The sequence below is a fragment of the Mesoplodon densirostris genome, chromosome X (assembly GCF_025265405.1).
Source record: "Mesoplodon densirostris isolate mMesDen1 chromosome X, mMesDen1 primary haplotype, whole genome shotgun sequence".
NCBI classification, from domain to species: domain Eukaryota; kingdom Metazoa; phylum Chordata; class Mammalia; order Artiodactyla; family Ziphiidae; genus Mesoplodon; species Mesoplodon densirostris.
This window is the reverse complement of record NC_082681.1, coordinates 87,561,758-87,588,139: the sequence shown is the minus strand read 5'-3', so window position 1 is coordinate 87,588,139 and position 26,382 is coordinate 87,561,758. Positions and strand designations below refer to the sequence as shown.

Below are 26,382 nucleotides of genomic sequence, written 5' to 3'. Positions count from 1 at the left end.
CTCTGTATGATGGACTCTAGGCCCATCCACCTCACCACAAATAACCCAATTTCATTTCTTTTTATGAACCTAAACATATCTTGATGTTAGTTAGACTTAAACTTCCCTAGCATTTTAACCCCAGAGAAACATTTCAAGTCTTATAACTCCCTATATTGGGAGTGGAGTGGAAGGAAGCAGATGAATTCTGTGAGATTATTCCTGTACTAAATATAGTTTTTTTCTGTGGCATACAGTCATGAATTATTTATGCACCAGAGAAAGTACTCTTTAAGCAAGTTGATGGCCTTTGCTCTTCAGATACCTTTGACGTTCAAACTGTATTAGGAAAAACTCTTTCCCACTTAAGGACAGGACTGGTAACCTCTGGAATGGAACGCCTTTGAATTATAGTGGGAATTACTTGGCATCTGGAAATGGGATCAAAAGACAAGCAGTCCAAGCCACTAATCAAAAGGATAAGGTAGAATGTGTTTTTGTCACAAAAGGAGAAACACACCAGTTATGATTCCAATATGTTGGTTTCTGATTATTGTTAACTTGCAAACTGGCCCCATCCCATTCCCTTTTAAATGCCCTACTTGTTTGCATTTCACTGAGTGATTTTCGTGGTTAAAGAAGGTCAAAGAATGGAAAGCTCTGTTTAAGAATCCATACAAATTATAAATACATGCTTGGAAGGAGTGTGAAAAGTTCATACAAGATGAACAAATAAATTAAAAAGAATAATCACCAGATTTAATGTTTTACTTAGTTGAAACCAGAATTTTCCTTACCGTTTGCTTATATTTCTCTTCCCAATGAGATTTTATCCTTTGTCATCCAGTGAACAAATTACTTTTGATTTTCTTTTTTTCTTTCTTCATTCACTCATTCATTTATTCATTTTTACCCTTTAAGGAGGTTTTAAAGGCTTCATTAACCCAAACCCACATACTAGTATTAGAGTAATATTTACATAACAGTTAGTTATAAGAAATAGTTCAATCAGGAAGCTGCTGTTGCATCCTTTGATGTTTGCCCTGAATTTCTCATTCCGCCCCCCTTCCCAGTGTTCCCTTATACTCTGTATATCTGACCAATTACAAACAATAAACTTCATTACATTTTTTTAATAACTAAACTGAAGGAAAGAGTAAGTCATTAATTCAGTAGAAAGGTAAAAATTATTATTTGTTTTTTATGTAACAATTTCACTTCGTTTATATAAAATCTCTAAGCAATTTCCAATTATTTTTTCTTGAACTGAATGCCAGGATGCCATTTCATCTAAAGACAGGTTATCTGGAAATGCACCTTGAATGAGAGATCTGCTTTTGTTTTCCTCCCCAACTAACTTTAAATTCTTAAATTGCTTTTTGATGTTTACAATAGAAAGATGTTCAATAATGTGCACACAGTGACAGCTGAAATACACTCATTTAATAAACATTTAAATTGTCACAATCCGTGAGTGTTGCCATTTGCCAGTTTGGGCAATTTATCCAATATCAGTCCCTATTTTTTGACTTCAATGTTTTTTTGTTTTTTTTTTTTCGTTTCTTTTTGACCGCTAAGGATGAGGAGGAAAGCTTCTCCCACCTTGACACTCACTTTGTTTTGTAGCCACTTACTCAAGGCGTGGGGAGATGGGGAGACAGAACCAGATGTATAGTCATGGTAATGCTACAGGAAACAATCACACTAAATAACAGCAAACTAAACACCACACCAAAGGAGGTGTACCCCTATGGGATACAGTGCACTCCTTGACAATGATGAGGATTTATCCCTGTCTCTGTCTTTCCCTCTCTGTATGTCTGTCTCTATCTGCCTGTCATTTCCTATCTCTGTCTCTATTGCCTCTGTCTGCATCCCTATCTCTATCTATGTCTGCCTTTGTCTACCTCTGTCTGTGTCTCAGTGTGTCTATCTTTGTCACTCTCTGTCTCTGTCTTACCGTCCCTATCTTTCTGTTTCCCTCTGTATCTGACAATCTGTGCCTGACTGACTGTCTCTGTCTGGGTCTCTATCTTTCTATCTCTGTCTCTGTATCTCCCTGGTGTTTCTATATCCGTCTGTTTCTGTATCTGTCTGTGTCCATGTGTCTCTTTCTCCATCTGTCTCTGCCTCTATCTCTGTCTCTGTCCCTCTCCTCTCTCTCTCTCTGTCCCTCCCTCCCTCTCTCTCTCTGTCTCTGTCTTTGTCTCTCTCCATCACTAGCTCTACATCTCCGTTTCAATGTGCCTCTCTCTTTCTCTGTCTTTCTCTGTCTCTGCATCTGTCTCTCAGTCTGTCTGTCTCTGTCTTCCCATCTGTGTCTATCAGCCTCTACCTGTCTCCCTGTCTCTGTCTGTAACCATCACTCTCTTTCTTAGTTTGTACATGTGTCTGTCTGTGCCTGTCTGGGTCTGTCTTTCTCTGTCTCCCTGTCTCTCTATATATCTATTTCTATCTGTCTGTGTCTGCCCCTTTCTGTGTATCCCTTTCTACCTGTCTCTTTTTGGGGAGGAGGTGTAATATCTGGCTCTGTCCATCTGTTGGACTTTCTCAGCCTGCCCAACCAGCTGTCTCTGTTTTTCTGTCAGGCTGTCCTGTCTCTGGCTGTTTCTGCCTCTGGCTCTGTTACATATCTTTAGGGAGTCTGTCTCTGTCTCTGCCTGTCTTAAGGAGACTGGGATGAAAGATTATTACAGTTCAGTACACAAACCCTCTTCTTGTATGTTCCCTTCCAGTGGCGTCCCAGAGACAGATGCTGTAAGAAGGTTAGCATTCATGTTCAAAGACATAAGAGACCTAAATAAACAATGGCCTATGAAGGAGAAAGCGGTGTCCCAGGGATGTAGGTGGGCTGGACACAGACAGCACACAAGTGTAAAGTATGCTACTGTGGAAAGGGTCTATATAGAAACAGCACAAAGATGACATTGGAATTTTAGTGAAAGATCCATCATGTCCTAGAAAAAGAAAACCATCTTCTTTAAGAGGAAAAGAAAAACAAGAGGGAGTGTCTAGCCACAGGGTCTACAGGAATGTGCTTGCCAAGTCTCAACCTCAGAATTTGGACATGAAGCTGCCTGATGAGAGTTAAAATAGCAAAATGCACCTATTTTATATAAGTACACAGCACAAACCATGGGATTAAACATAAAATTTTGAATTGGGGTCAGTAAGAAACACATTGAAATAAGTGGATTGAAACAAGATCCAAGGTTCCAATGTCATCACCTGTTTAGCTAGTAACATGACTCCTAAGACATTCATATTTTATGAGCCCACATAAGGTTCCGCCCTTTCCTTGTCCACTCAGCTACCTGGGCCTTAATGCCCTTCCCTTTATTCAGGATAAATCTCTTGAAAGGGGTGTATCACCTGCCCCATGTTCCAAGGTTTACTTGCTTGACTCCTGTTACCATCTAAATGTCATAGACTCTCACATTCATAGCCCATGCACAGACCTCTTCTTTGCATCCAGACCTATAGGCAACGGTCTGCCCCACAACGTGGAAATCTCAAAGGTGCTGCAATCTACAAAGGAACAAAATCGAACTTATGGTCCAGGCAACCAATTTTAATCTAACTGTAGCTTCCTTCCTCACTTGAATAAATAAATAGAAAGACATTGATGGTGGTAAGGAGATAACAACCAAGACGTTGGCTGAAAGTTATACTTCCTCAAGTGTTTGTTTGAGTTTCAGGAATCAAATTTGTCTGTTCATGATGTTCTAAAGATAGGCGGCGTTTTCTCTAGTAGGCCAGAGAACTGAAATTTACCTCATTTACTTAGACGACAAATAGCCAATTGATATATGAACAGTCTTTGGGAAAGATTTGTTCTAACGGTGCAGGGGAAAGTTTGGTTTAGTCTGTGAACACATTTTCCACATCGATTGTTAGGATCAGATTCTGAGATTAGACAACAAAGAATAATTTCACTCCGTATTGTAGCAAAATTCAACTATCAAACTTGCTTTAAAGAGTAGCAGGATGGGGCTTCCCTGGTGGCGCAGTGGTTGAGAGTCCGCCTGCCGATGCAGGGGACACGGGTTCGTGCCCCGGTCCGGGAAGATCCCACATGCCGTGGAGCGGCTGGGCCCGTGAGCCATGGCCGCTGAGCCTGTGCGTCCGGAGCCTGTGCTCCGCAAGGGGAGAGGCCACAACAGTGAGACGCCCGCGAACCACAAAAAGAAAAAAAAAAAAAGAAAAAAAAAAAGAGTAGCAGGATGATATGATGCAGTGGAAGGGATAAAAACAATGTGTGCAAATTCATGCTAAGATTTGAATACCCAAAAGATCCTTAAGTCTCTGAAAAGTATTCATCACATAAACACAATGCATTGCATTGGTGATACCTGTTAAGTATTTTTTTTTTTTTTTGCGGTACACGGGCCTCTTACTGTCGTGGCCTCTCCCGTTGCGGAGCACAGGCTCCGAACGCACAGGCTCAGCGGCCATGGCTCACGGGCCTAGCCGCTCCGTGGCATGTGGGATCTTCATGGACCGGGGCACCAACCCGTGTCCCCTGCATCGGCAGGCGGACTCTCAACCACTGCGCCACCAGGGAAGCCCCTGTCAAGTAATTTTTTTTTTAAAATAAAATATTACAAGGTGATGGTAAAAATAGGAATCTACAAGCAACTGATTATTTTCATTAGCATGTTTGAAGCACATGGAATTTTGTGAAGAACGGTGACTCTAAGTGAATTAAAATTTTCCAAGCAGTCACGAAGAGCATGTTTTGAATGAAGGCTAGTGGCTGAGTATGGTCCACCAGCAGGTGAGGAGACTTCCTGTAAGAGCTACATTCTCCAAAATGGTAGCCCCTAAATAGTCATGTGTGACTCTTTAAATTGATTACAATTAAGTAAAGTTGAAAATTCAGTCTCTCAGTCTCACTAGCGACATTTGAAGTGCTCAATGGCTGCGTGTAAACAGTGGCTACTGCACTGTGTGCAGCACAGATATGGGACATTTCTATCAGTGCAGAGAGTTCTGTTAGATAGTGCTGTTCTATAATCAGTTGCCCCGAGTAAATTTTACGTTTCTTTCTACTTCTGAATACATAGGTTGCCTGGATAACCTCGAAGTGCGTTGATGATGTTTGTGGGGGTGGGGAGGAGTTAGAACAATGGAAATACAAAGTGGTCACGTTTGGATTTGCAGGGTCTCATCAGGATCTCATCTGTCTCACCGTGCTTGTTGAGATGTTATGGAGGCTGGGGCCTGGGCTTGAGGAAGGTTGGTAGCCAGCCACAGGGATGGTTTGTTCTGAAGCCCTGTGCTCTGGAATTTGGGGAATTGGGGTCTTATCTTCTGTGGCCCATAGAGCATGTGACCTGGTAGTCAGACCATCATCTCAAACTCATTGTCCAAAACTCAACTTTTTCCTTCCTTCTCCCATTCCACTATCATGAAAATCTATTTTCAATATATTTTATGTTTGATCTTTTTTTACTGTTCATCTTGTTAATATCTCCACCAGTATGCCAGCCCGCTTCTCAGTCTCAAGGCCTTGTAATTGCCAGTTGAAAGGTTACAAAATAAATGTCTTTGTGAACTGAAAATTATGTTAGAAATATTAGCCTGTGGGGTTACTGTAGTAAACACATCTGATTCTTCGTTTTGCTTTGTCATCAAGTTTAACGTGACAAAATTTGTCAGTGCCTCCCAGCTAACGACCACCAGGAACACATTTGTAGTTGAACAAGCTGGGTTTACTTTTCCTAGCAGTGAAGGAGAACACACACAGTGAGGAACTGTGGGCCATATAAGTAAGAGGGTGATAGAAAAGGGATATTAAAACACTCGGACTTGTTTTAGGTGATTTGGGTGAGGTTTTAAGGAAGCAGAGTTTTGATCTGGATTGGATACTGTCAGGAAGACAGGGTATTCCTATGACTGAGTATCTTCATAAACCTCTTGTAGAGAGAGAATAGATTAGCGTGAGGTTAAAGCTGCAATTGGTGAAAACAAACAAACAAACAAAGCAGAAAAGCAAAAACAAAAACCCCCAACTAACTGTCACTCATATTAACTAGGAGAGGGACATCTGGTGATTTGTACAGTGATCTTGCTTTTGTCTGTGCTTAGAAAAAAAATGATGAAGGGACCTTTGTTGTGTCTCACTTTATCATGATCTCAGAGTGAAGAGATCTCATGATCTCATCTGAAGTTGGCATTCTGTGAGATTTTTTAATGTCTAATGGGAGAATCACATGCCCTAGCCTGGATGTCAAGAGATATTTTTAGTACCCCTCTTTGGCCACAAGACCTTAATCCATGTTATCTAGTCTTCAACCATTGCTCTGATTTTGCTGGTGAGGAATTTATTTAGAGAATGTAGTCTGTAGTTGGACATGGGCTGATCTCTCCCGCTCCTTTCGTTTCAGAATGCATCATTGAGTGCTCTGATGTGACATTGGCTGTGCAATAGCATTTAGGACTCTGGACAGGATGCACTGGCCAACTGCAAAACAAGTAATCATACAAAACACAATGATTATTAGTCCTTGAAACAAGTCTTGAAGTCAAGGGCCTAGATTATAAAAACCAGGGCAATGAATCCAGCTGTGTTCACTTCTGAGAGCCACATGACTTTTGTCAGAATCAAAGACAAGTTTGGGGCCCTCCTTGCTAGTTATTATTTTCCCTAATGTGAGGATAGCACGTCACAAAGCATATATGAATAGGGAGTCAGTTACTCTTCCTGGGAGTTTTTTAAAAAGAAATTGGTTTGACTGTTACTGGATAATCCCCCCCACCCAGCCACCCCAGGGGAACGAGATCTGCTGGAATGTTCAGTTTTACATATCTGAACGTCTCTAACAATTATCCTGAACACACAAGATAAGTTAGCATATGCCATATGGGTGTTATGTAAGATGTTATGTAAGAAATAGTACCCCAGTGTGGCACAGACTGTATCCGGAGTATAAGTATCATTTATCACAACAAGAGAAACCAATTTTGTGTTCCTCAAGGTAAACAATGTATTTAGCATAGTTAACCAGTTGCACAAAGCAGGCTGACTATCATGAACAAACGGAATACCATGAGCAAATTTGACTATCAGGGCCAGGATGGCCCCAATATTGGAGCCTATGTGTTTGGGAAAGCCTTACTGATGGCTTGGCAAACGGGTCTCCCTTATGGAAAACAAATATGTGTCCTTAAAGCTAGGTGAAAGGAATGTTAGGCATCTGGCCCTTTCTGGATCTGGAGCTTAGCCACAGAATTCCATATGGGAGTGAATTATTTGGTAGACCTGGAAATAGCACTTTCGCCAGAGGTGCCGTCGTGCTGCCCTGAGCTCTGTGTTCAATATTCCAAATGGAGTGAATGAAGCCTTGTGCAGAAAGCACGGCCAGGCTCGTTCCCCAGATGTGCACGTGCATCTGACAAGCTAGGTGAAAGCAATGTGACATCCACGATTCTTACGGGATCAGGCAGTTATGAGCCGGCTGGTTCCAAGCAGGTTCTGAAAGGTTTGCACCCCTTTTCCCTACACACCAGTCCCCGGTTAATGCAAACAGCACTACGCTCCTTGTTTCTCAGGGTGATAACTAGTGACAGCCTTTCAAACTGCCTAGGAAGGCAGTTTCTCACAGGGTAAATGGGATGTGTACCTGAGAGTCTTGATGAAGGAAATTTCAAATGCAGAATTCATTCAGTATAAAGGGAACTGGACACTGGTCCGGGGAGCATGCAGTGTCTTCAGTCACAGACATCCTCTGCCACTGTGGTGCATCGGCTCCCTCAAAACACTCTGCTCTCATGGAGCAATCTGTAGAGACTAGCAGCAGAATAGCAGGTTGAGCGCATCACAACAAAACATTGCCGGTCTCCAATATGAAGCCCTGTGGAGACAGAAGGGTTTGCAAACGTTTCTCCCACAAGGGTTCCTTCAACAATAGAAGGTCATACCGAGTGCAGTGACACCTGTGGTGATGAGTGGTTTGAATTAAAAACTTATCATTTGTGCATGCTTCTTGGAGGTGGAGCTTAGCGAAGGGTGCTCCAGGGGACGGGACGAGAAAGCCTTTCAGCAGCAAGTTGGAAGATACTGCTCCTACAAGGAAGGCGGGAGTTGGTTCATTGCTGCATGCGGGAAAGAAATCCTGGGCTCGTGTTGTTCCTTGAGTGCGGGAAGTCCTTACTGACTGAGGAGGGAGGTGACTTGTGTTCACACAAAGCAGTTACGATCACAGGAGGGAGCATTGAAAATTCTTCTTGGCACTGTGTCCTCAAGTCCATTGCAAGGGAGGACTCTCCCGTGGCATGGGAAAAGAGTTTGTCCCCAGTTCAGAAATGCATATGACTGAGGTGGGCCGGACGGAAGCAATGGTATACCATGTTGCTTTCCGTGCAGGAAACACATAAGCCAAGGGTCTAGAATGTAGTGAAACCTATTGGAGAACTGTGGTAACCGGTTTCCACAAGGGCTCCCATAAGCTGCACTAAGCCCTCGGTTCTGAAGCCCACAGGGAGCAAAAGCATTTAAAGGCACTTGGCCACGTGCTGCTTGCCCACCTCGGCAAAGGATGGTACTTTCACTCAGTAGATGGATGGCCCACGTGGAACACAAATTTCATTCACTCCTTGACCACTGAGCCTAGTGGCAGAGGCAAAAGCTGGGTCATTTCAGAGGATTCTCCACCGAAGTTTTCGAGAGGTGCCTGCCTTTGAATTGAAGCTACACACAAGCGGGGACCTTAGGCCCAGGGGCAGCTTGTGCTTTCTCCACCTGCCTATCATGAAGACGGCCCTAAGGAACGGGATCCCTTTGATGTCAGCACTCAGCACCAAGGATTCCCGAGAGTGCTCCTTCGGTGACCAGAAGCTATCCCTTGTGAGGGACACATGCAGTGATTACTTTTGAACCTTCTAAACCCAGACACTGTAACTCTTAGGTCTTTGGAAGCTGAGCGAAGCTAACAAGGTGCGCTGAAGCCCCATGGGTGAAAAGAGGCTCATGGATCTCAACAGGAGGCCTGTTGAAATGTGTGGCTCCTAGAAAGATTGCAGAAGTTCGTTACCGGCTATACGAAAGAAATGTGATGCAGGCTGATAGAAATCCCTGGAGTGGTCCCATACTGAAAGTGTCATGCATGCACGGGGTTGTTTCTTCTACATTCCCAAACCCCACATATACCTAACCGACATGTGCCCCTGCTCCAGGCTAGGCATGGTGAAACCACATGTTTGGCAAATCCTTACAGATAAACTGGCACATGCGTCCCCCAAATGGGAAATGCTTATGTGTCCTTCAAGTTTGCTGAAAGGAATCGATGGAAGATGAATTATCTGCAGTTGTGTGGCAGTGGCAGTTTTGAGGGAAAAAAAGTTGAGTTGTGAGGCAAATAAAAGGTCACTTTGCTATGGTTGAACATGGCCCGGGCTCTCATAAGTTTAACTGTTCAATGTGAGAGGCCTCATGTGGCTACGGTCTATGTATCTACCTTTGAAGTCAATGTGGAATATTGGGAAGCCCCTGATGTTTACAGTCAAAGGGACCTAGATTCACTCCAGAAATTACTAGCTATGTCATAAGGGAAAGGTTAACCTCTCTGATTCTCACTTTTCCCATTTCGAATGAGGATATAAGAATGCCTACCTGGTATGGTGTTTGTGAGGGTCAAATGAGAAAAATGCATATAAAGTGCTTGGAATATTAAAGCTGTTCAGTAAATGTTAGCTCCCTGCTCTACTACAACCCTTCCACCCCCAAATCAGAACAACTGAGTTTAAATCTTTGTCATGATGTCCATTAGATTGTGCTGATGTCTTAAATTTGCCCTAAGGAATACTGGGTTAGGGTAAAGCAGTCTATGAACAAGTATTTACTCATAGCATCACACCTGACTTGGCAACACTGGAGAGCATGTTAAAATGTCATGGGTAGTTCACCCATTTCTTGAGAAATAGAAATAAGATATATTACTTCCAAACCACTAGAGGGAATAAGGTACTAAAGAACACTCAGTCCATCCAACAGAGACTCAATCAGTGCAATACAAAACAGAAGAAGAGAATAATACATGAGAAGTGTAGGGAAAAAATCACAATAAATAGGAAGCAGAAATAAGATGACAGGAACAACTGCAAACTACAGATTACTAGGAAAAATTCAAAATGGAGCCATATGATCTTTAAAAGAGCACTATCTAAATCATAAGGGCATGGAAGGGTCAAAAGTATATAGTTGTGAACATTTTTTAAATGATTATTTCAGTTCTTAAAGTATTAAAAAGAGGGATTGGGCTTCCCTGGTGGCGCAGTGGTTGAGAATCTGCCTGCTAATGCAGGGGACACGGGTTCGAGCCCTGGTCTGGGAAGATCCCACATGCCGCGGAGCAACTGGGCCCGTGAGCCACATCTACTGAGCCTGCGCGTCTGGAGCCTGTGCTCCGCAACAAGAGAGGCTGAGATAGTGAGAGCCCCGCGCACCGCGATGAAGAGTGGCTTCCACTTGCCACAACTAGAGAAAGCCCTCGCACAGAAACAAAGACCCAACACAGCAAAAATAAATTAATTAATAAACTCCTACCCCCAACATCTTCTTAAAAAAAAAAAAAGAGGGATTCAGGGCTAATGAGTGTGATTATAATTCTGAAGGCTCAAAATATACATATGTCAAAAATTCAGTGAATTTGAGAAATTCACAGAGTGGGAACTTTTAGTGTCTCAGTAACTGATTTATTAAGAAAACAATAACTATCAGCAATGACAAGGAAGACTTGAAGAACCCTATTAAAATCTTGACCTAATGGGTATGTACAGAATACTAGGTCCGAAGATTAGAGAATATATATTCTTTGGAAGCACAATTGGAACATTTAGAAAAGCTGATCATACACTAGGTCATGAATATGTCAGCAATTTTCAAAAAAGAGTTGTGAAGGTGGAAACCACGCTCTCTGAACACAATGTAATTAAGTTAAAAAAATAATAACCCAAGGAAAACAGAAACAAACCACTTAGGGTGGAAACGTTTAAAAATACGACCTGAATCAAGTGATAAATATGACCAACAAGGGATAAATTGTAATTATTAATCATAATAGAAATTAGGAAATATTGCAACCAAATGATAATGAAAATAGCACCTATAAAATCTTGTGGAATACAACAAAATGGTAGTTTGAGGGACATTTATAACACATCCCCCCGTCTACTGGATATCAACTCCATCTGAAGACCTTAAACTGAGGATTCTTAGCAGTCTTCTAGGTGACACTGACTTCAGAAGTGGACAGATTCCTCCCAAGATGACAGAATAAGATTAATTTTCTGATTCTCTAAGACCTTTTTCTCCTCCTTTACTCTACTATTAATATTGTCTATCATTACACTGTGATGTCTTCTAGCACATTACTGTGACCTTCCCTTATCTTTATTGTATTATTTTTTTACTCCTGTGACCTCCTTCTACCACTTAAGGAAAAACATCTGACATTCCCAATCAGACCCTGCAGACAAAAGAAACAAATGCTGCTCCTTTAAACACTCTTAAAGGCAGACTTCTTTTTGAAGGCCCCTTCTGATTTGTCAGTTTCACTTACAGCATTAATCCCAACCTCCGGACTTTGAAAATTGAACACTGACCTCCTGCTGAGGTCAGTATAATCCTATAAGCAAGTCCTACTCAATCAGGGGTAGTCTCCAATATTGGGGCCATCCTGGCCCTGATAGTCAAATCTGCTCATGGTATCCCGTTTGTTCATGATAGTCAGCCTGCTTTGTGCAACTGGTTAACTCTACTAAATACAGTTTGTTTGCCTTGAGGAACACAAAATTGGCTTTCTCTTGCTGTAATAAATGATACTTATATGACGGATACAGTCTGTGCCACACTGGGGTACTATTTCTTACATAACATCTTACATAACACCCATATGGCATATGCTAACTTATCTTGTGTGTTCAGGATAATTGTTAAAGACTTTCAGATATGTAAAACTGAACATTCCAGCAGATCTTGTTCCCCTGGGGTGGCTGGGTGGGGGGGATTATCCAGTAACAGTCAAACCAATTTTTTAAAAAACTCCCAGGAAGAGTAACTGACTCCCTATTCATATATGCTTTGTGACGTGCTATCCTCACATTAGGGAAAATAATAACTAGCAAGGATGGCCCCAAACTTGTCTTTGATTCTGACAAAAGTCATGTGGCTCTCAGAAGTGAACGCAGCTAGATTCATTGCCTGGTTTTTATAATCTAGGCCCTTGACTTCAAGACTTGTTTCAAGGACTAATAATCATTGTGTTTTGTATGATTACTTGTTTTGCAGTTGGCCAGTGCATCCTGCCCAGAGTCTTAAATGCTACTGCACAGCCAATGTCACATCAGAGCATTCAACGATGCATTCTACAACAAAAGGAGCCGGAGAGATCAGCCCATGTCCAACTATAGACTACATTCTCTGAATAAATTCCTCATCAGCAATGGTGGCAATCTAGGTAACATGGATTAATGTCTTGTGGCCAAAAGGGGGTACTAAAAATATCTCTTGACATCCAGGCTAGGGCATGTGATTCTCTGATTAGACATTAAAAAATCTCACAGAATGCCAACTTCAGAAGAGATCATGAGATCTCTTCACTCTGAGATCATGATAAAGTGAGACTCAACAAAGGCCGCTTCATCATTTTTTTCTAAGCACAGACAAAAGCAAGATCACTGGACAAATCACCATATATCCCTCTCCTAGCTAATATGAGTGACAGCCACTTGGGGGGTTTTGTTTTTGTTTTTGTTTGCTTTGTTTGTTTGTTTTCACTTAACCTCACTCTAATCTATTCTCTCTCTACAAGAGGTTTATGAAGATACTCAGTCATAGGAATACCTGTCTTCCTGATAGTATCCAATCCAGATCAAAACTCTGCTTCCTTAAGACCTCACCCAAATCACCTAAAACAAGTCCGAATGATCTAATATCCCTTTTCTATCACCCTCTTACTTATATGGCCCACAGTTCCTCATTGTGTGTGTTCTCCTTCACTGCAAGGAGAAGTAAACCCAGCTTGTTCAACTACAAATGTGTTCCTGGTGGTCCTTAGTTGGGAGGCATTGACATATTGTAGCACGTTAAACTTGATGACAAAGCAAAACGAAGAATCAGATGTGTTTACTACAGTAACCCCACAGGCTAATATTTCTAACATAACTTTCAGTTCACAAAAACATTTATTTTGTACCTTTTCAACTGGCAATTACAAGGCCTTGAGACTGAGAAGAGGGCTGGCATACTGGTGGAGATGCTAACAAGATGAACAGTAAAAAAAGAAATCAAACAAACATAAAATATCTTGAAAATAGATTTTCATGATATTGGAATGGGAGAAGAAAGGAAAAGGTTGAGTTTTGGACAATGAGTTTGAGATGATGGTCTGACTACCAGGTCACATGCTCTATGGGCCACAGAAGATAATACCCCAATTCCTCGAATTCCAGAGCACAGGGTTTAAGAACAAACCATCCCTGTGGCTGGCTACCAACCTTCCTCAAGCCCAGGCCCCAGCCTCCATAACATCTCAACAAGCACGGTGAGACAGACAAGATCCTGATGAGACCCTGCAAATCCAAACGTGACCACTTTGTATTTCCATTGTTCTAACTCCTCCCCACCCCCACAAACATCATCAATGCACTTCGAGGTTATCCAGGCAACCTATGTATTCAGAAGTAGAAAGAAACGTAAAATTTACTCGGGGCAACTGATTATAGAACAGCACTAACTAACAGAACTCTCTGCACTGATAGAAATGTCCCATATCTGTGCTGCACACAGTGCAGTAGCCACTGTTTACACGCAGCCATTGAGCACTTCAAATGTCGCTAGTGAGACTGAGAGACTGAATTTTCAACTTTACTTAATTGTAATCAATTTAAAGAGTCACACATGACTAGGGGCTACCATTTTGGAGAATGTAGCTCTTACAGGAAGTCTCCTCACCTGCTGGTGGACCATACGCAGCCACTTGCCTTCATTCAAAACATGTTCTTCGTGACTGCTTGGAAAATTTTAACTCACTTAGAGTCACCGTTCTTCACAAAGTTCCATGTGCTTCAAACATGCTAATGAAAACAATCAGTTGCTTGTAGATTCCTATTTTTACCATCACCTTGTAATATTTTTATTTTTTTTAAAAAAATACTTGACAGGTATCACCAGTGCAATGCATTGTGTTTATGTGATGAATACTTTTCAGAGACTTAAGGATCTTTTGGGTATTCAAATCTTAGCATGTATTTGCCCAGGTTGTTTTTAATCCCTTTCACTGCATCATACTACCCTGCTAGTCTTTAAAGCAAGTTTGATAGTTGAATTTTGCTACAATACGGAGTGAAATTATTCTTTGTTGTCTAATCTCAGAATCTGATCCTAACAATCGATGTGGAAAATGTGTTCACAGACTAAACCAAACTTTCCCCTGCACCGTTAGAACAAATCTTTCCCAAAGACTGTTCATATATCAATTGGCTATTTGTCGTCTAAGTAAATGAGGTAAATTTCAGTTCTCTGGCCTACTAGAGAAAACGCCGCCTATCTTTAGAACATCATGAACAGACAAATTTGATTCCTGAAACTCAAACAAACACTTGAGGAAGTATAACTTTCAGCCAACGTCTTGGTTGTTATCTCCTTACCACCATCAATGTCTTTCTATTTATTTATTCAAGTGAGGAAGGAAGCTACAGTTAGATTAAAATTGGTTGCCTGGACCATAAGTTCGATTTTGTTCCTTTGTAGATTGCAGCACCTTTGAGATTTCCATGTTGTGGGGCAGACCGTTGCCTATAGGTCTGGATGCAAAGAAGAGATCTGTGCATGGGCTATGAATTTGAGAGTCTATGACATTTAGATGGTAACAGGAGTCAAGCAAGTAAACCTTGGAACATGGGGCAGGTGATACACCCCTTTCAAGAGATTTATCCTGAATAAAGGGAAGGGCATCAAGGCCCAGGTAGCTGAGTGGGCAAGGAAAGGGCGGAACCTTATGTGGGCTCATAAAATATGAATGTCTTAGGAGTCATGTTACTAGCTAAACAGGTGATGACATTGGAACCTTGGATCTTGTTTCAATCCACTTATTTCAATGTGTTTCTTACTGACCCCAATTCAAAATTTTATGTTTAATCCCATGGTGTGTGCTGTGTACTTATATAAAATAGGTGCATTTTGCTATTTTAACTCTCATCAGGCAGCTTCATGTCCAAATTCTGAGGTTGAGACTTGGCAAGCACCTTCCTGTAGACCCTGTGGCTAGACACTCCCTCTTGTTTTTCTTTTCCTCTTAAAGAAGATGGTTTTCTTTTTCTAGGACATGATGGATCTTTCACTAAAATTCCAATGTCATCTTTGTGCTGTTTCTATATAGACCCTTTCCACAGTAGCATACTTTACACTTGTGTGCTGTCTGTGTCCAGCCCACCTACATCCCTGGGACACCGCTTTCTCCTTCATAGGCCATTGTTTATTTAGGTCTCTTATGTCTTTGAACATGAATGCTAACCTTCATCTTCTTACAGCATCTGTCTCTGGGACGCCACTAGAAGGGAACATAAGAGAAGAGGGTTTGTGTACTGAATTGTAATAACCTTTCATCCCTGTCTCCTTAAGACAGGCAGAGACAGAGACAGACTCCCTAAAGATATGTAACAGAGCCAGAGGCAGAAACAGCCAGAGACAGGACAGCCTGACAGAAAAACAGAGACAGCTGGTCGGGCAGGCTGAGAAAGCCCAAGAGATGGACAGAGCCAGATATTACACCTCCTCCCCAAAAAGAGACAGGTAGGAAGGGATACACAGAAAGCGGCAGACACAGACAGATAGAAATAGATAGAGACAGAGACAGGGAGACAGAGAAAGACAGACCTAGACAGGCACAGACACATGTACAAACTAAGAAAGAGAGTGACGGTTACAGACAGAGACAGGGAGACAGGCAGAGGCTGATAGACACAGATGGGAAGACAGAGACAGACAGACTGAGAGACAGATGCAGAGACAGAGAAAGACAAACAGAGAAAGAGAGAGACACATTGAAACGTAGACGTAGAGATAGTGATGGAGAGAGACAAAGACAGAGACAGAGACAGAGACAGAGAGGGAGGGAGGGAGGGAGAGAGAGAGAGAGGAGAGAGACAGAGACAGAGACACATTGTGACAGAGACAGACCGAGGCAGAAAGGGAAAGACAGAGACAGACAGGTGGAGAAAGAGACACATGGACACAGAGAGATACCGATACAGACAGATATAGAAACACCAGAGAGATACAGAGACAGAGACAGAAAGATAGAGACCCAGACAGACACAGTCAGAGAGGCACAGATTGTCAGAGACAGAGGGAAGCAGAAAGATAGGGACAGTAAGACAGAGACAGAGAGTGACAGAGATAGACAGACTGAGACAGAGACAGAGGTAGACAAAGACAGAGGTAGATAGAGATAGCCAGGGATGCAGACAGAGACAATAGAGACGGAGATAGGGAACGACAGAGAGACAGAGACAGACATACAGAGAGGGAAAGACAGAGACAGCGATAAATCCTCATCATTGTCAAGGACTGCACTGTATCCCATAGGGGTACACCTCCTTTGGTGTGGTGTTTAGTTTGCTGTCATTTAGTGTGGTTGTTTCCTGTAGCATTACCATGACTGTACATCTGGTTCTGCCTCCCCATCTCCCCAAGCCTTGACTAAGAGGCTACACAACAAAGTGAGTGTCAAGGGGGGAGAAGCTTTCCTCCTCAACCTGAGCAGTCAAAAAGAAAAGAAAAAAAAATTAAAGTAAAAAAATAGGGACTGATATTGGATAAACTGCCCAAACTGGCAAATGGCCACAGTCAGGGTTTGTGAGAGTTTAAATGTTTATTAAATGAGTGTATTTCAGCTGTCACTCTGTGTACATTATTGAACATCTTTCTATTGTAAACAGCAAAAAGCAATTTAAGAATTTTAAGCTAGTTGGGGAGGAAAACAAAAGCAGATCTCTCAGTCAAGGTGCATTTCTAGATAAGTAGTCTCTGAATTTCCCAAGTGAGGATACCTCTCTTTAGATGAAATGGCATCCTGGCATTCAGCTCAAGAAAAAGTAACTGGAAATTGCTTAGAGAGTTTATATAAAGGAAGTGAAACTGTTACAGAAAAAGTAGATAATAATTTTTACCTTTCTACTGAATCAATGACTTACTCTTTCCCCCAGTTTAGTTATTTAAAGAAAAATGAAATGAAGTCTATTGTTTGTAGTTGGTTAGATATACACAGTATAAGGGAACACTGGGAAGGGCGGCGGAATGAGAAATTAAGGGCAAACATCAAAGGATGCAACAGCAGCTTCCTGATCGAACTATTTCTTATAACTAACTGCTATGTAAATATTACTCTAATACTAGTATGTGGGTTTGCGATAATGAAGCCTTTAAAACCTCCTTAAAGGGTAAAAGTGAATAAATGGATGAATGCATGAAGAAAGAAAAAAAAAGAAAGTCAAAAGTAATTTGTTCACTGGATGACAAAGGATAAAATCTCATTGGGAAGAGAAATATAAACAAACGGTAAGGAAAATTCTGGTTTCAACTAAGTAAAACATTAAATCTGATTTAATCAGATTATTAAATTATTAATAATTATTAATTCTATATTATTCTTTTTAATTTATTTGTGATTATTCTTTTTAATTTATTTGTTCATCTTGTATGAACTTTTCACACTCTTTCCAAGCATGTATTTATTATTTGTATGGATTCTTAAACAGAGCTTTCCATTCTTTGACCTTCTTTAACCACAAAAATCACTCAGTGAAATGCAAACAAGTAGGGCATGTGAAAGGGAATGGGATGGTGCCAGTTTGCAAGTTAGCCATAATCAGAAACCAACATACTCTAATCATGACTAGTGTGTTTCTCCTTTTGTGACAAAAACACTTTCTACCTTATCCTTTTGATTACTAGCTTGGACTTCTTGCCTTTTGATCCCATTTCCAGATGCCAAGTAATTCCCATTATAATTCAAAGGCATTCCGTTCCAGAGGTTACCAGTCCTGTTCTTAAGGGGAAAGAGTCTTTCCAAATACAATTTGAACATCAAAGGTTTCTGAAGAGCAAAGGCCATCAACTTGCTTAAAGAGTACTTTCTCTGGTGGATAAATAATTCATGACTGTATGCCACAGAAAAACTATATTTAGTACAGGAATAATCTCATAGAATTAATCTGCTTCCTTCCACTCCACCCCCAATATCGGGTGTTATAAGATTTGAAATGTTTTTCTGGGGTTAAAATGCTAGGAAAGTTTAAGTCTAACTAACATCAAGATATGCTTAGGTTCATAAAAAGAAATGAAATTGGGTTATTTGTAGTGAGGTGGATGGACCTAGAGTCTGTCATACAGAGTGAAGTAAGTCAGAAAGAGAAAAACAAATACCATATGCTAACACATATATATGGAATCTAAAAAAAAAAAAAAAGGTTCTGATGAACCTAGGGGCAGGACAGGAATAAAGACACAGACGCAGAGAATGGACTTGAGGACACAGGGAGGGGGAAGAGTAAGCTGGGACGAAGTGAGAGAGTAGCATTGACATGTATACACTACCAAATGTAAAGCAGATAGCTAGCGGGAAGCAGCTGCACAGCACAGAGAGGTCACCTTGGTGCTTTATGACCACCTAGAGGGGTGGGATAGGGAGGGTGGGAGGGAGATACAAGACGGAGGAGATATGGGGATATATGTATACATATAGCTGATTCACTTTGTGATACAGCAGAAACCAACACACCATTGTAAAGCAATTATACCCCAATAAAGGTGTTCAGAAAATTTAAAACAAAATAAAATAATTACCTTTGTGTAAAGTTTCAGAGGGGTTGAAAGTCAAATATGTGATGGAAAAATATATACTATGCAAACAGTACACATACGAAAACTGAGCCAGCAAATTCATACTGTATAAAATTGACTTCATGACAAGGAGTATAACCAGAGAAAAGAAGAACACTTATAACAACAAAACGGCCAGTTCATTTGGGAATATATAACAATTAAAAAGTTATAAATGGATATGCACCTAATAACAAGGTTTCAAAAACATGAAGCAAAAACTGACAGAACCACAGTGAAAACAGACAAATCCATAATCACAGCTGGAGATTTTAACACCTATCTCTCAGTAAGTGATAGAACAACCAGAGAAGATAGTAAGGGTATAAAAGACCTGACAGAATTATCAACCACCTTGAACCAGTTGACATTTAAAGAACACCACACAGTATATGTATAGCTGATTCACTTTGTTATAAAGCAGAAACTAACACACCACTGTATAAAGATGTTAAAAAATAAAAAATAAAATAAAATAAAATTACTTGTACTTGGGAAAAAATAATAATGATAAAAATAAAGAACACCACACATAAGAATGGCAGAAACACATTCTTTCCAAGTGTACCTGGAAGCCTAACAGGCCGACCATATGCTTGAAAATAAAAAAAAAGTTTCGATAAATTTAAAAGGATTGACATCTTACAGACTCCATTCTCTGATCCCAAAATTATTAAATTAGGAGTCAGTAACTCTAAGATATTTAGAAATTTAACTACTCAGTTCTAAATAAACCATGGATAAAAGAAGAAATCACAAGGACGGTTAGAAGATACATTGACTTATGCTCATAATGATACATCAATTTTTGTGGGATGTAGCTAAGGAGGTTCTTGGAGGGAAATTTATGGTTTTAAATATTTAGATTAGAAAAGAAAAATGGTTTACAATCAATCTAAGGTTCTACGCTAAGAATCTAGAAGAAGATGAGCAAATTAAACCCAAAGTAAATAGATGGTAGGTAATTATAAAGGTAAGAACAGATATAAATGAAACAGAAAATAGACAATAGCTTAAATTAACAAGGCAAAAGTTTGGTTTTCTGAAAAAAATTAAAAATCTTGATAAATCCCTAGCAAGACTGACTAAGAAAATTGCCAGTATCTACAATAAATGACCTTATGGATGTCACATGAATAATGACAGAATATTATGAACAAATTTATGACAATATATCCAATAACTTAAATGAAATAGAAAAATTTCTTGAAAAACGAAACTTACCCAAACTGGCATAAGATGAAATAAAAAATAAGAGTAGTTCTATAACTTTTGAAGACATTGAGTTTGATATCATAATCTTTTCCTCAAATAGCACTCCAGAAACAAATAATTAGCTGGTGAATTCTATCAAACGTTTATTAAATAAACAATACCAACCCTACCAAACCTTCTCAAAAAACAGATGAAGAGATAACTCCCATCTTGTTTTTATGAGGTCAGGAGAATCCTGAAACCAAAACCTGACAGAGACGTACCCACCCCACCCCCCCAAAAAAATTCAGTAACCAATAACCCTCATTAACATAGATGTAAGGTTTTTCCACAAAATATCTGTAATCCAAATCCAACAATATATGAAAAGGACAATGCATTTTGACCAACTGAGGATTATCTCAGAAATGTAAATTTTAGCATTCAATTATCAATCAATGTAACACGTCATATCAACAGAATAAAGGAGAAAAGGAATCAACTCAATAGGTGCAGAAAGAACATCTTACAAAATTCAACATCCATATATATAAGAACTCTCAGCAAACCAGAAGTAGAGGGAAACCCCCTCAACCTGATAAAGGCATCTATAAAAATCCTAATGTTAACATCATACTTAATGATGACATAGTTGTTGCTTTCCCCCCGACACTGGGAACACGCAAGGATGTGCACGCTCTTTTTTTCCTAAAAAAAAAAAAACCAAAAAACAAACAAAAAAAACTGTAAATAAGTATTTAACTCTAGCTTGCTGGTTTGCTTTTCATTGTGGCACGGGTTAGCAGTTCCAAAACCAATTTTTGTATTGAAGACTTGAAGAAAAGAATAAATACATTGAGAACAATGGGAAGAAGGAGCTACAAATACAGAAAGTGAGAAGCATGCATTACATACAGCCTGCAGTTTTTGACTGGAAGTGCATGTATCAGTTTTAAAACATGGTTTTTAACACTGACAAAAATAAATATCCGTGTCTATGTTTTAATAGAGATAGAAATAGACAGAGATATACAAGCACACATGTGTTTTCTAAGACCCCTTAGAAAACTTAGGTCTTAGGAACTAAGACCCCTTGGAGAAATGACAGATTGCAGGGCTGGAACAGGAAAAGTACAGGGGGGAGCCTGGAACATCTGATTGAATCAGCTAGGGAAGCAAGTGCTCAGGGAGTGACTGGGTCATGCCAAATTACACAGGAGTTATGATGAAGGGGCTCAGGCTAGACAAACCTGGAACAATTTGAATGTCAAAATAACTATTCATAGATTATAGTTATAGTTAGTGTTTATAACTAAACAATATATTATATCCCATTGAATAATAAAAGTACGTATGAGGCCATACTGATATAAATAAACCAGTGAACAGATAAATGAATGGGGAGGAAAAGAAAGGCCTTTCTCACCATAATATGCCAAGAAAAGGGGTAGGTGAGAAAGAGAGAGAGAGGGAGAGAGGGAGAGAGAGAAAGAAAAAGGAAGGAGGGAAGGAAGGAGGGAAAGAAGGAAGGAAGGAAAGAAGAAAGAAGGAAAGAAAATAGAATTAAGAAATCAACTGATACTAAAATTAGTAGGTGAGAGTTTGATGAAGAACAAGATATTTGCAGTCTTTGTATTTATTAATTACAAAGGAAAATAAAAACTTTATATTGGACAAACCTGGTGGAACCACCTTACCTTAGTAATCAAAATGAACATCATGAATATTGGGACAAACCAGCATCATGGACCTTTTGACCTGATGCTGAGAAAGACACATCACCTCACTGATACTCCCACCAAAAATGCATAACCCAATTTTTTTCAACATTTCTAAATGAGCTAAATAGACAGGTGGAAAACAACCCTAGCTTATTTAAAACAAAACAACAACAACAACAACAACAAAAACCCATACCTGTGTTGTTCCTGAAAATATGTAAGATAGCTAAAGTAAAAGTTAACATTTTGAAATAATTTTAAACCCAGAAATAAGTCTGTACTAAAATAAATTAAACTGTCTCCTAGGGTGAAATATTACTACAGGAACAATAGCAAGTAATAAAAATGAAAATTTCTTGAAAATATATTTGCACTCTTTATCTTATTAGATCATCTATAATTAAGATTATCCTGGATACTTTTACACCCCAAATAGGGATAATCTTCAGATTTCACTAGTGTATAGTTATGCAGATGTTTGTAGGAGAATAAGGACACACTGGTTTTCTCAATTAGCAATCAGGCTATTGATCCCCCGAAGAAATCCTTCCAAGTGAGTAGACACACTTATAAAGGTCTCAATTTCCCTTTGAAAGAAAATGATAATAGTGAAAACTGATGAGAAAAGAAAAAAATAATAAGAATACCAGTAATACCTGCTTATGAATTTACTATTGACCAGCACTTTCACATACTTTTTTTGATCTCACAACCAACCCTTGAGGTGGGTAGGTTTCAGTTATTCATTCCAATGAGGTTTTTATTTCCCACAAGTGCCAAGGATGCCAAGAAAAGTTTGTCCTTGGATTTGGTTTCCGTGTATTCAGAAAATAAATAAAAGTCAAACAAGTCGTTTGACTGACTAGCTTTAGTTCAGAAATAGCATTAGACATTTCTCAAAATCCCTTCTTTACAGAGGAGACAAGAAATGTCTGAAATCCACTTTGGATTCTTTTGGAATTCTTTCTGACTAAGCAGCATTTTTAGTTAAGAGAAGTGTTTCTTTGTTTTGCTCACATCCTTTGAGGAGCAAATGGGTATTGACTGTCCAGATGTAGGTGCTTTGAAAACCAGGCTGGGCTCTTGCCATTGCAACCAGACTTGCAGAACTCGGAGCTTTAGTCTCCTGTGTCTTCCTGCAAGGGTTAAATCTGAGGAGTGGTGGAATTGTTTCTCATCACCTATAGGAAGCTTCTACTTTTCCCATTATTTTACTGGTTACTGTTCTGTTGCATATTTTACAAGTAATCAACAAAATAGTTTTGGAGCCTTTGAACTTCATAATTTTTGCTTCTTTAAAACTGAGTGCTTGCTTCTCAATTAATAAGTATCTGTATTTGGGGGTGTTGGTTTAGCCTTGGGCTGGAGGCACATTCCAGCTTTATCCAGCACCTGCAGCTGCAAGCAGTATGGACATGCTTCTTCAAAATTCTGTGAGGAACTCCAGGCCAAGAAGCAGCAGCAGGTGTGACCCAGGCAGGTATCTTGCAGTTTCAGCTGAAACCTGATGACAGCCCCATCGTGGATTTTATTGTGAAGAAACGCCAGCCAAACCCCAATGGAGTGACACTGCACAAAATAAGTGGCCTAAACTCTTCTAAAATGTCAAGAGCAAGAAACTAAAAGAAAGGGGGTAGAACTGTTCCCTATTGAAGGAGTAAGTGCTAGGTATGAACCTGGGCTGGATCTTGAACTAGGAAATATTAACTATAAAGGACATTATTCGGACAATTGATGAAATTGGATTATGGACTGCATATATGTGTGTGTATGTGTATGCCTATAATTATATGAGCCTGGAGAAGGATATAGACTAAGTTGTTAACATTGGTTATTTGGGGAAAAGTGGGGGTTGAGGATGAAGGGGGAAAATACCACACTTTACTTATTTTTCTTTTAACTTTATTGGAGTAGAGTTGCTTTACAATGTTGTGTTAGTTTCTGCTGTACAGCAAAGTGAATCAGTTTTACGTATACATATATCCCCTCTTTTTTTAGATTTCTTTCCCATTTAGGTCACCACTGAGCCCTGGGTAGAGTTCTCTGTGCTATACAGTAGGTTCTCATTAGTTATATATTTTATACACAGTAGTGTATATATGTTAATCCCAATCTCCCAATTCACCCCACCTCTCCTTCCCCCCTTGGTATCCATACGTTTATTTTCTACACCTGTGTCTCTATTTCTGCTTTGCAAATAAGTTCATCTGTACCATTTTTCTAGATTCCACATATAAGCGATATTATACGATATTTGTTTTTCTCTTTCTGACTTACTTCACTCCGTATGACAGTCTCTAGGTCTATCCACGTCTCTGCAAATGGCACCATTTCGTTCTTTTTTATGGCTGAGGAACATTCCATTGTATATATGTACCACATCTTCTTTATCCATTCCTGATGGACATTAGGTTGCTTCAAAATTAAATTATATTTAAATTCTATTTCATTATTACAAAATAAAAAATGTTTTCAAGGTACCATATTCAACATTTCTTCCCTTCTTTAGTGGACTCAATGAAGGAGGTTAACAACAGCATTCAGGAGCAGAAGGCACCACCATGAAGTGGTTGCGAGCCACGGACACTGTATAGCAAGCAACAGATGGCGCAGAGCACTTAAGAACAGTTCAGACAGGGTTCAGAGCTCAGAGGCCCTACTTGCTCACCAGTTGTGTGACCTCAAGACAAATTCTTCAGGCCCTCCGAGCCCACTCTTCTCTAAAATAGGCAAGCAGTCCCTTCTAGAGCGTCCATGTGAGGAATAAATAGGTTATTGTATGTATCATGGCTGGCACATGGAAAGCATTGGCCACATGGCAGTGTTTTGTTTTATGATGCTTACAAAGCTTCAGAGAATTTTAGAGGACAGATCAGGTGGAAAGTTAATCATTTACCTTCCAGGGAGAGTCTCTTAGGGTTCAGGACAGGAGCAATGCTTCAGACTCCTGTGACTTTGGACTCCAGCCACAATTCAGAAACCTGGAAATAAAGAGGTCCATTGTGTGTTAGTCTTTCTCAGCCCAGAAATTAAAGTAATAACCCCCTTGCCTCAGGGCAATGCAAAGGGTACAACTGCAAAGTTAGCAGAAGACACTTCTGATTTAATCTCAGTATCACCACTCCAGCTAGTGATACCCCACACCTCACCAAAAGCACCCAACATTTCTTCACTTCCACAATCACTGTCTATTAATTGCAGCTTCTATCCAGTGCACATCATGGTCCCCTAAGTGTCATACCCTTATTCCGGCTAACTTACTCTCTCTTTCAGGGGAGGAAGAACCTCATGGTTGTCTAATCTTAACCCAAGAACTTCCCCTGCCTCACTCTGATCTCCTTGAAACTTTTTTTTTTTTTACAAGGCCCAGACATAGAAGTCTCTGCAGGCGGGTCATATCTTAAGAGAGTACCGGGATATTTTCAAGCTGGTTATGCAGTCACCACTTCCCAAGAGCTTATAGAAACCAATCTCCTTCCTGAAGTCAAGTCAGCACAACTAGCTAAACTTAGAGACTTGACTCGAGCCAGTCAGCTAGCAAGGGATAAAAGGGCTAACATAGACATGGCAGCAGATAAACCTTTGGGGTGCTTCATGATTTTTGTCATGCTATGGAAACAACACTTTTAACTTTTATGTCAGATGTCTTGCTCCTTCCCAAGAATTTAGATGTGATTAATCTGGAAGTTCATACTAGGGAACAAACCCGTGAGGCAAAAGGAAACGTTTTGGCTGACCACTATGCTAAAGAGGCTGCCCTCACTCAAGTTTGATCGGTTCAACAAGTTAAAGACAATCTGGTTAACTCTGGATCATTTCTTTGAAACCTTGCACAAACTTCAATCACAAGCCCCAGACTCTTGTAAAAATACATTGGGAGAAATCTGGACATGACTCCCAATTACGTGGATTATGGAGACACCTAGATGGCTGCTTGGTCTCTCTAAACACTCTAAAATGGAGCTTGGTGAAAAAATTTGCACACCATGGCCTACCACAGTGAAGCAACTTGAAAATCATTCTGGGACATCATAGGGAAATTTTAAATCGGTTGGCAGAGGGATGTCCCCAGTGCCTGTTGTACCTGCTTGCCACCCTAAATTCCAGCTTCTGTGAAAGGACTAAAATCAGAGATTTAAGAGGATGTAAGAAATCTTACCTTTGCTGGTTTCTCTGTTGCAAGTGGTAACCACGTCATGTGTATATCCATGTATTCAGTCATTTACTCAACAAATACTTGCTGAGCACCTAATGTTTGTGTCTCATCCTATTCTGGGAAGTAGAGATAGAGTGGTGAGCGAGAGAGACCAAGTTCCTGCTCTCAGAAATTTACATTCTGTTAGGGGGAGAAAATAAAACATAAACACAAGACACACTTTCAGACAAATGGGTAAAGGGATGGAAAGTGACTAGTTATCTCACTATACTTAGGGGGTTGAGGGACATGTGACATTTGAACTCAGTGCTAAATGACAAGAAGGAGACAGCCATATGAAAATCTGAAGAATTAATTGCCAGGCATCTGAGAAGGGAGTGAGTTTGGTGTGTTTTACAAACAGAACAAGATCCCAGGTGGTGATTCTGTAGTGAACATAGTGGAGAGTG

The 26,382-nt window shown here is 40.1% G+C and overlaps 1 pseudogene; it reads right to left on the bottom strand.

Annotated features, from left to right (window-relative positions):
- Positions 1-22,687: 22,687 nt before the first annotated feature.
- Positions 22,688-25,975, bottom strand: LOC132481684 (UPF0711 protein C18orf21 homolog; annotated as a pseudogene).
- Between the last annotated feature and the right edge of the window lie 407 nt (positions 25,976-26,382).